Raw genomic sequence first — 10667 nt, 5'->3', positions numbered from 1 at the left:
CCAAGGGAGACACAGGAACCTGGTGCTCAGGCAGGTCACTCACTCGGCTTGCAACTCCGAATGCACACGTTTCCCTGTTCTTGCATTTTCAGCCTTATATGTGGTTAAACATTAATTTCTGATGGTGATAAAGGTCAAAGAAGCCTTGAGAAATCTACAGGGCTCCCAAAAGTCGTCGTACATAGAGAAAATGGGAAATTGTAGCTAAATGTACCTTTATTTACAAAATATTCACTACAAAATTCCTCCTTCGTATGGAGACTTTTGGGACATCCCGCAGAGGGAATTGCTCTTCTCTGGGGAACCCAAGAAAGCTCGCTCTGGAGCGCCTGTTCATCCCAGCCCCTGCAGCCTGGGTCTTTCTTCCTACACAATCTTGCGTGCGTCCTACGTTGTCCCAGACAGACCCAGTGTCAATGTTTCAGCCCCATCGATTCCAGCCCCACAGCAGTGAGGTCTGAAGGCAGCCCCCAAACTGCGCCCGCACATCTCTGCAGCGCGCTCAGACATGCCACGACGCTTTCCAGGCTGAGAGGACCCTCAGAACCCCAGCACTCCCTGTCTTCCCCAAACCCACCGAAGTGATAGTGGATAGAATATCATTAGAGCACAGGGCAGAGCGGAGAAGGCGACACTGAGAACCTGCACGGGAATCCTCTCTGGCAGACCCGCCAGGGACAAGGAGCGGAGTGGGCGTGAGACTGTGCTCCGGGCGGCTCCTGAAGGGACGGGGCACAGGGCAGAGAGAGCTGCCACCAGAGGCTTCTGCCACAGGCCAGACGCAGGGGACAGCTCTCCACTTTCTACTCTGGGGGGCAGGAACAGGCTGGGGGAGGGGCCCAGGATTCCTGCTGTTAGTCCTGGAACCTGAGAGAGAAGCAGAGTGACATTGAGGAGACTCCAAGCCTCTGCAAGAGCCACTGGAGAAAAGAGAAAAGAGAAGAAACAGCAAGTCAGCCCTCCAGCAACACAGGCCCAAATGCCACACGTGCGATGAGCTGAGGCCTGAGGAAGCAGTGGTCCTCGGCAAGGGGAAGATCAGGGGAGGGGCCCGCACAGGGAACAGCGTCTGCAAAGGCCCTGAGGCTAGGGAGGCTTGGTGTCTCCAGGGCCCTGAGAGAAGCCCCGAAGTAGGAGGGGGTCTTGCAAGCTGTAATTTGCATCCCCTCAACTGCAATGGAAGGCATTGGAGTGTTTCTTGAAAGCAGGGACCTCAGCTTATTTATGTTTTAAGATCATTCTGGGTCCTACGTGGAAAATGCATCATAGGGAGACAAGAGTGAAAGTGTTTCCACTCTCCTGGTTTGGAGGAAAGTGCAGAAATCCAGGGAATATGGTGGGAGTTTGGGATGGGCTGCGGGAGGGAGAGGGTTGGGATGAAGATGAGTGCGTGCATGTGCATGTGTATTTGTACACATGTGTTTCGAGGTTGCTGGGGAGGAGGGGGGTTGGGGAGAGGGTGTGACTTCCCAGTGGCGAGGCCAACGGGGAGACGGTGATCGTGGTGGACTGGGAGGAAGAAGACTCGGTACTGGGTTGGGGGAGATGAAGGACACCAGGAATTCAAAGGATTTGGGAATTAAATTTAGATACGCACATATCATCTGAGTGGAGACGTCCAGTAGACCTTCCCATATATGAGTTCAGACTCCGAAAACAGGTCTGGCCAGGAAATAAAGTTATGGGTTGAAAGTGTCTAGGTGATATTTGACTGGAAAAAGTCATCTATAGAGAAGAGATAGCACAATTTTAAAATTTACTATGATAAACAGACTTAATTCTGGTCTCTCCAGTTAGGCAGAAGGCCAGAGTCCACCCCAGATGCAGAGAAGAGAAAGAAGATCTCGTGATTATTGACTGTGTTAATGATTATCTGCTAACACAGTACAATGGGTGAATAATCAAAGTGACCTAAGGAAGGTCTTAGGTCCAAGTGAAGGGGGAGTCGATTTAACAAATACTGCCCAGCTACATGAAGTTAAATTTTACAATGCTTATTCAGGTTGTGGGAAATTGTACTTTGTTCTAACTGATGCTATCTGCTTCTATAAACCTGTTTGTTTTTTACTCGATTCTTTAAAATAGTTAATAAGACCGGAGGGTCTTTAGATGATCTCGTAACTTTGAAACTAGAAATTGTTGCCTAAGATGTCCCAAGGTGTATATGTTTAATGTCCATATGGCGCAATGGTGAAGGATATATAAGTTGTCACAAAACCTGTGCTCAGGGCCACACTCCGAGCTGGGTGGGATTCCCTGCCGGAGAGCGTGCCGCTGGCCAGCTAATAAAGACTCACTAAATTTCAATCAGTCTTTCGTGGTTGACTTTCTCGCTCTGGTCCATAAAGTTTGGAGGCCCCAGCGAGATTTCAAACACTGGTGTCTGGTGGGATGGCGGAGGCTGAGCCTGCCCTAGGAGGGAGCTCCTGAGAGACGTGCCTCAGCTCCAGGATGTTGCCGGCTCCTGCAAAGCTCACAGACACCCCAAATTTACTCAACAGTTGGTGAAAGGTGAGTCAACTTGTCTTGTCTGTCTGTCTGGAGGGCCCGATAGTCTGAAATTCCCGTGGAAGCTGGGCGCAGCCTAACTCCCAGGAATTAACTCCAATGAGATGTCATCTGGAGTTCTGGGAAGCAGAAATGTCTGCACTTGGAAGGGTTGTGTTTTTCGTTATATGTGTCCTGGTGTGAATGAGAAACTGAATGTATGCGTGAATAAATAGCCGCTCCACGGCCAAAAGGCCACGGAACGTGAATGAGCCCTCACCTGCGGTTCTGTGGCGACGTCATACGGCATAACGGTGATTCCCTCACTCCTCATCAGCTAGAGGGGCACCGAGCCCGGGGTTTATACGGGTACACCTTAGCCAAGACGCGCCTAAATCTCCTCGAGGGGAGCAGCCAGGCGGGCCTCTGAAAGCATACCCCACCCTCGTATTTGTAGTGTTGTATGTCTGTGTGTTTGGTGTTTGTACGTCTGTGATGGCTATGCGGCCTCCCGTTGTCTATGTGTGTCTGTCTTGATCTGTTACCCATGGGCTATAAGGAACTGCCCACAGAGATTGTTCTTAACCAAAGACCATGGCAGACTCTGACAGTGAGTCACTGGTATTCCTTTAGGCTGGCCTATTGTCCTGACTGCCAGTTACGTTTGTTACACTCCAAGGAAGGCCCAGAAATCTTATCAAGCTTATTGAGTGTGGGAGTACGGCTCCTAATACCCCAGCAACGGTTACAGGTCATTCCGGCTGGGTGCGCATTCCTAAGAGAGCTCACTGGATTGTTTGTTTGACTTCCCCTGTGAATTCTTTATAATTCTTTGTCATTCCTATGGATATCTCTAGTGTTTTTGCGGGTCCGATCTGTCCCACCCTATGCGAAAAATCTGTGTCCCTGTGTCTCTGTGTCTTGTCATTGTAAGAAAATGTTATGGCACGAAGGAGTGTACACCAGATCGCACCCAAAATCTCTGTGCTGGGGAAGTGTAAATTAGAATCTGATAAAAAAGTGTTGCCCTTATTGTAATAAGAAGCAACGATGGAAAACAAAGGAATTTTTGCCGGTTGCCGCCTCATCGGCACCTATTTCACCTAGCAACAACTCTCATTTGTCTCCTTCTCCTAGTCAGTAAATCCACTAATTTTTCTCTGTCGCCATTCCAGTCTGTTATTTATGGGTTATAAAAATTCACTGTGCAAACTGCCCTCTGTCCAAGGGGGGAGCCCCCTCCAGCACCGAAGTTCCTGCCTATGTATATATTTTAAATTATAACTGGGCCAGTGTTCTTTTTCTCTTTCAAAGTGACAGTTCCGATCGGACTTTATTTTTAATGTATTTTTCCTTTCTAGGAAGGAATTTTTCGTAGATTTCTTTCCCTTCCATCATGGGTTTTAAGGAATTAACTATAGAACCTGGCCGGGATCCAGCTAAAGATTTGAGACCTTATGGCCAGAGAGGGCGGCCAACTGAACCCAGCCTGGGGTCTGTTAGTTGTGATCGATGCCGCCCTTGCCAAAGATGGCTTTTGGCAGAAGGACTTGTGTATTATCTTTGGTGGATTCATGAACGCAAGGGGCTACCTCTTCTAGTGAAATTGCCACCACAGAAGTAGGAAATGGCTAATCAAAAAAACCAAACGTATGACCTAGTAAAGGGTTTCCTGGACTACAAGATGAGGCAGGTGGGATGTGCTGTCCCGTTGGGACCTCACTCTGATACTCCCCTGCTGAGGGCAATGCAAAGGGCGGGGGACGTGCTCGAGTCACGGTGTTGGCCTGTCTTAAAAGACTTGCTGATAAGACTACATACTTCGTCAGTCGTGACACAGCATTGACTTACCCGCATAGCCGAGGAACTTTTCAGGGATGAGATAAACTGGGGTAGAGTCGTGGGCTTCTTTGTTCTAGGGGCAGCATTGTGCATCCAGTATGCCCATGGAGGACAAGACTTTGGCAGGAAATTCATTCGGAGATGGATACCGGACTTTTTAAAAACTTGACTAACTCCCTGACTGGCAGAAAACGGTGTCTGGAAAGCCTTCATTGCATTTATATATATATATATATATATATATATATATGGACAAGTCATGAGCCTCCCGACCGTTACCACACAAACTCTTTTACTAAGACTTATACTGGGAACTCTTCTGTATCTACACACATACTGGTCTCTTATTTAGAAACGACTTACTCGTTTCTGCTTATCTGACTGTCTTTTTCAGGCCTTCTGGTTGCAGTTGGTACTGTGTCTTCAGAAATTTCTATAAAAACTGCTATTCGTGTTAAAACTGCTACACCTGGTACCATGGGCCAAGCTGGTCATGTGAAATTTATACCCCTCTTGAGTGTTTTTTTTCAAATTTTCAAAATTTTCAGAAAAGGGCCGAGCCCTATAGATATACAGTAAATCCCTTTGATTTACAAAAATTCTGTAAACAAAAATGGCCCACCTTTGGGGTTGAATGGCCCCCTCAGGGAACTACCCAGAGAGCCATAGCTAACCGGGTACAGGCTATAGTCTTCGGACAACCTGGGCAAACAGACCAACTATCTTACATTCAAATCTGGAGCGATGTCCTGTTTGATAACGCCAGGTGACTTCAATTGTGTAAAAAACATCCTGAAAAGACCTGAGCTGTTTTACTATCAAAGCCTGTGGGGCCAGGAAAAAAGAAAAAAGAAAAGTTGAAATCATTATACCTGGTTCTATCAGGACCAACTAAAGACCCCTTGCTGAGTGAGCCTCCCCCATATATACCCGACCCGGCCTCAGGGCCCAGCTCCCCACCAGTTTCTGAATCTGAAGGTGAGACTGAGTCTTCACCAGGACCAGGGGAGAAACCAAGGAGTCCGAACAGCTTGGCAAGTCCTCCCTATACCCGGAGTGGGTCTCAATACCAACCTGGGGCCCCAATCCGCCCTTTAAGGCAAGCTCCTGTTCCCCCAGGATTTGACAGGCCACCCTTCATGATATATGTGCCGTTTTCTACTAGTGATTTGTACAATTGGAAAAATCAAAATCCTTCTTTTTCTGAAAAATCTCAGGGACTTATATCTCTCTTAGAAACAATCTTTTTCACTCACCAGCCCACTTGAGATGATTGTCAACAGCTATTGCAGGCTCTCTTCACATTGGAGGAAAAAGGGAAGGGATCCCGAGAGAAGCAATCAAAGCTGTCCTGGGCCCCGACGGCCAGCCCACCACCGACCCTACTCGCATCCAGCCCCAATTCTCTTCTGCTCGACCTGATTGGGACCCTAATGAGGATCAAGGTAGGATGGCTCTAGACCGATATTTCCAGACTCTACTCTGAGATATACGAACAGCAACAAAAAGGCCCACTAACTTATCAAAGGTAAGCGAGACTGTTCAGGGACCCATGGAGGCCCCGGCTGCTTTCCTTGAAGGCCTTTTTGAGACATATCGTTTGTATACCCCTATAAACCCTGAAACACCTGAGAATAGGCGGGCCGTTAATATTGCTTTTGCTACCCAGTCGGCCCCAGATATTAAGAAAAAACTACAGAGGCTAGAAGGGCTCGAGGAAAAGTTGCTGTCTAAATTAGTGGAGATTGCCCAGAAAATTTACAATAACCGAGAGGATCCCGGAGCAGTACAAACTAAAAAAATAGAAAAGATGTTGGTGACCGCAATGTCAAAAAACCAAACAATAAAAACGGAAGAAAGAAAAGGACGGAGGAGACCCGGAGAAAGTCAACCCATTTTTGCTTTTAAATGGACTGACCCAGAGGAAGGGTGTTCTGGACAGTTGACTTGGACAAGATTGCTGCAAGGCTTCAAAAACTCGCCCACCCTGTTTGACGAGGCTCTAAGTCAGGACCTAGCTCATTTTAGACAGAAGCACCCAGGAGTACCTCTCCTGCAGTACGTGGATGATCTCCTCCTGGCCACGGAGGACTATGCCACGTGCAGAAGAGCAACTGTTAGAATTGGCCCAATTGAGATACCGGGTTTCAGCTAAAAAAGCCCAGCTGTGCACCCAGACTGCAACCTATCTGGGTGATGAGCTACAAGAAGGAAAGAGAACTCTCTCTACCAGTAGGATTAAAACTATTCTAAAGATCCCGAAACTTCAAACTAAGAGACAAGTTCGCGAGTTTCTGGGGGCAGTGGGATACTGTAGGCTCTAGAGCCCCAAGTTTGCTGAGATAGCAAAACCCCTGTATGCCAGCACAGGGGGAAAAGGGGATGCCCTAGTCTGGACTGAAATCGAGTCTAAAGCTTTTGAGAGTCTCAAGCAGGCGCTTGTGAACGCCCCTGCACTGGCACTGCCTGACCTAACCAAGCCTTTCCAGTTACATGTGGCTGAAGCCCGAGGAATAGCGAAGGGGGTCCTGACCCAAAAGTTAGGGCCATGAAATAGACCGGTTACATACTTGTCTAAGAGGCTAGACCCGGTCGCCTCCAGCTGGCCGGGGTGTGTACGGGCCATTGCCACTACAGCCATCCTGGCGAAAGAAGTCTCTAAGCTCACTTTGGGACAGGACTTGTGTATAGTAGCCCCTCACTCGGTAGAGGCCCTACTAAAAAGTCCACCTGAAGGTGGCTTTCCAACTCACGCGTAACCCAGTACCAATGCTGTTGCTAGATCCCCCAGGATTCGCCTCCTAAAGACAACTGCTCTTAACCCCACCACCCTGCTGCCACATAATGAGCCACAGAGCCACTGCATAACTGCCATGAAATACTGGAGTCACTGGCCAATCTGAGGGCAGATCTCACCGATCAGCCATGGCCAGACCCTGATAAAGAATTATACACGAATAAAAACAGCTACATGTCTAAAAGAGTCAGCTATACAGGGGCAGCTGTGGTCACTGCTGACCAGATTATCTAGACACAGGCTCTGGGACATGGGGCCTCAGCCCAAAAGACAGAACTCATAGCCCTAACACAAGCTTTGAGATGGGAAAAGGACAAAACTGTTAACATCTACACAGATAACAAAATACATTTACAACAACACACATACATAGAGCGCGCTATCAAGAGCGGGGCCTCCTAACCTCAAAAGGCAAAGAGATAAAGAATAAGCTTAAAATACTGGCTTTACTGGATGCCATTTGGTTACCAAAAAAGGTCACTTTCACTGTAAAAGACACCAAACTACTGATTCCCCAGTAGCAAAAGAAAATGCCTTTACAGATGTGACAACTAAGAAAGTCACACAAAAACCAGTGGGGCCACTTCAAATCCTCCCTGTTCTGAGCGGCTCTTGCCTAGGTCCCCCAATTATTCAAAGAAAAAAATTAAATTGAGAAAAGGTTTATAGATAAAAAAAAAAAAAAAAAAAAAAACCCAAACCCAGAGGGCTAAAAACATCTTCTGGATGATCAAGGTCAGTACCTAAACATCTGGGACAAAAACTAATTACACAGATTCATCACAGTGCCCACTTTGGAAACACCAAGCTAATTAAACTTCTCCAAAGAGATTATTATATCCATCATCTTCATCAAATGGTCCAGCAAATAACTACAAGATGCCTTACTTACACTGAAGTAAATTCAGGTAAGGACAATAATCTTCCTCAGAAAACCAGAATGCGAGGACAGGCTCCAAAAGAACAATGAGAAGTAGATTTCACTAAAGTAAAGCCAGGTAACTATGGATACCGGTATTTACTTGTGTTTGTTGACACTTTCTCTAGGTGGGCAGAAGCTTTTCCTACGAAATCAGAGACAGCACAAATAGTTATTAAAAATCTAATAACTGAAATTATTCCCAGATTTGGCCTCCCCTTAGCGTTGGGGTCCGACAATGGCCCAGTGTTTATCGCCAAAACAACTCAATTATTATCTCAGGTGCCAAAGATCAACTGAAAGTTACATTGTATATATAGGCCACAGAGTTCAGGACAGGTAAAAAAGGTAAATCAGACTATAAAAAAAACTTTAACTAAACTAAAGCTAGAGACTGACAAAAATTGGGTGAGCCTCCTACCCTTTGCTCTTTTAAAAGAGGGTTTGACCCCATATAAAATAATGTTTAGAAAACCCCTGCCCCTCATTCCTAAATTAAGAAAAAAAATGCTGGCTAAATTAAATGACTTGGCACTTATAAAATCTTTACAGACATTACAACATTGTATACAAAAGAACCATGACTTGGTGAGGACAGTACATAGGAACTCTAGTGAATTTGGCCCTAAAACAAATATGTTCCAGGTGCAGCCTGGGACCTCGTGTGGACAAAGGAGCTACACCCCGCTACTTTGGAACCCAGGTAAAAAAGACCTTTTCCTGTTATCCTCACCACCCCAACAGCCATGAAGGTCACGGGAAAAAAAACACTGGATCCATTTTTTACATTCACATATAAGAAAGCCTTAGAAGGAGAGTCAAACAAGGACAAAACATGACAGGTCCAATCTCCAGATGGACCCCTGAAGATAAAAATAAGCTGTGTACCTGGGCCATCCTTGCCACCTTCCTTATCGCCCGGATCTGGAGAACACAAAAAACATCACATCAGCCGATAAACTTCACATGGACCCTGACTCAGACTCTTGATAGACACGTGGTGACTCAAAACACCACTATCAGTCAATCGGAATTAAGGTTTGATTTATGTCAGTTATTTAGAAAAAATTATCATAACCCCACCCCAGGTAAAAGGGTAAAGATGTTGATATTAGATACCAGTGAGCTGGTCCCCGATCAGCCTACGGATGTGGTCGTATATCAATGGAGTGACGTCTCCGAGACTTACAATACTATGCATGCCCCTCTGCCGGCCCTTCCTCCTGCCATGCTGGACGGCACCACTATTGTGCCAAATGGGGTTACAAAATTTTATCTTCCTGGAACAATAGAGACTCAGATATTAACTCAGTTAATAAGGACACAGCCAAGATGTGATCAGTCGGGGACATATAACCCCATAATCATAAAGGTTATTAAGTGACAAGAACAAGTTTAATCATCTAAAAAAACATGAAAAATTAAAATATATACTACCACTGCGGGACATTCGGACCCTGGAGTATCTTTTACCATCCAAAACCTTACCCCTGTTAAGCCACTAAATCCAATTCGACCAAATAGAAAAATCTACTGTGGTCCTGGTTCCAGTCCCCTAACCCCTCCCACTACAAATACAAGCCTGGGGACAGACAAATCAAAAATTTGAAAAATGACAACAACAACAAAAAAAACCACATAAAATACATTTGTGTAAATAGAAACAAAACCCAAAATTAACGCTAAATAATCTACAAGGTCAGGGCACTTGTTTGCATCCCCCAACATATCCACTAAATAAATCACTCTATAAAAACTCTTGCCAAGTTAGTATTGCTGTAAATACTCCTACCAATAAAATTAGCCCACAGCTGCTAATAGCCCTAAATGGAACTTTGTTTGCGTGTACTACAGAGATAACACCATGTATACGCCCCTCTATAATCTTTCAGGATCATGACCTCTGCATATTAGCTGATATAATACCACAGGTGTATTTTTATACAACACCTTGGCGAGTAAAACCAACCACCCCCGTACTGATTCCATTGCTGATTAGATTAGGTATTACTAATCAGCGGCAATAAATGTAAGGTTTTAAGACCGGAGTTCACAGGAGGGGCGGCACAGCCGAAAGTTAAAGCACCCTCCTGGGTTTCGGCACCAGATGTAAGGTTTTTTGGATTGGCCGGCACCAGAGAAAGAAAGAGGAGCAGAGTTGAAAGGGATAAGTAAAGAGGCTTTATTGGGGCGCTCCCGGGTGAGGGTAACGAGTCCCAAGAGAGGGACCCGGACGAGCTTCATAGGTCCCACCAGTAGAACCAGAGAAGTCGCCCTGCCCAGAAGTCTGGGTGGGCTTATATATGTTTTTAGGGCTGGGGGATGGAGATTTCTCCGGAGGGAAGGTTTCGGATCGAAGAGTGAGGAATTTCTTTGTTGCAGTTTTAGGGCGGGTATTGAGGAATAGGAGGGGCTTCTTCTTTTTTCATTAGGGAAGGGAGGGGTGCCTGCCACCAGCCTTACAATAAAAACTACAGCTCTCCCTTATTACTAATAACCAAAATTTTAAAACCTTAAGCCAACAAATAGATTTAAATTTGAATAAATTAAAAAGATCTGTTAGTCAATTAAAACAATCATTAAACTCCTTAGCTAAAATAATATTACTAAATAGATGAGGAC

This window comes from Eulemur rufifrons, chromosome 29 (genome assembly GCF_041146395.1).
Source record: "Eulemur rufifrons isolate Redbay chromosome 29, OSU_ERuf_1, whole genome shotgun sequence".
In the NCBI taxonomy this organism is placed as follows: Eukaryota; Metazoa; Chordata; class Mammalia; order Primates; family Lemuridae; genus Eulemur; species Eulemur rufifrons.
The sequence above is the reverse complement of the archived record's forward strand: the minus strand, read 5'-3'. Positions refer to the sequence as shown.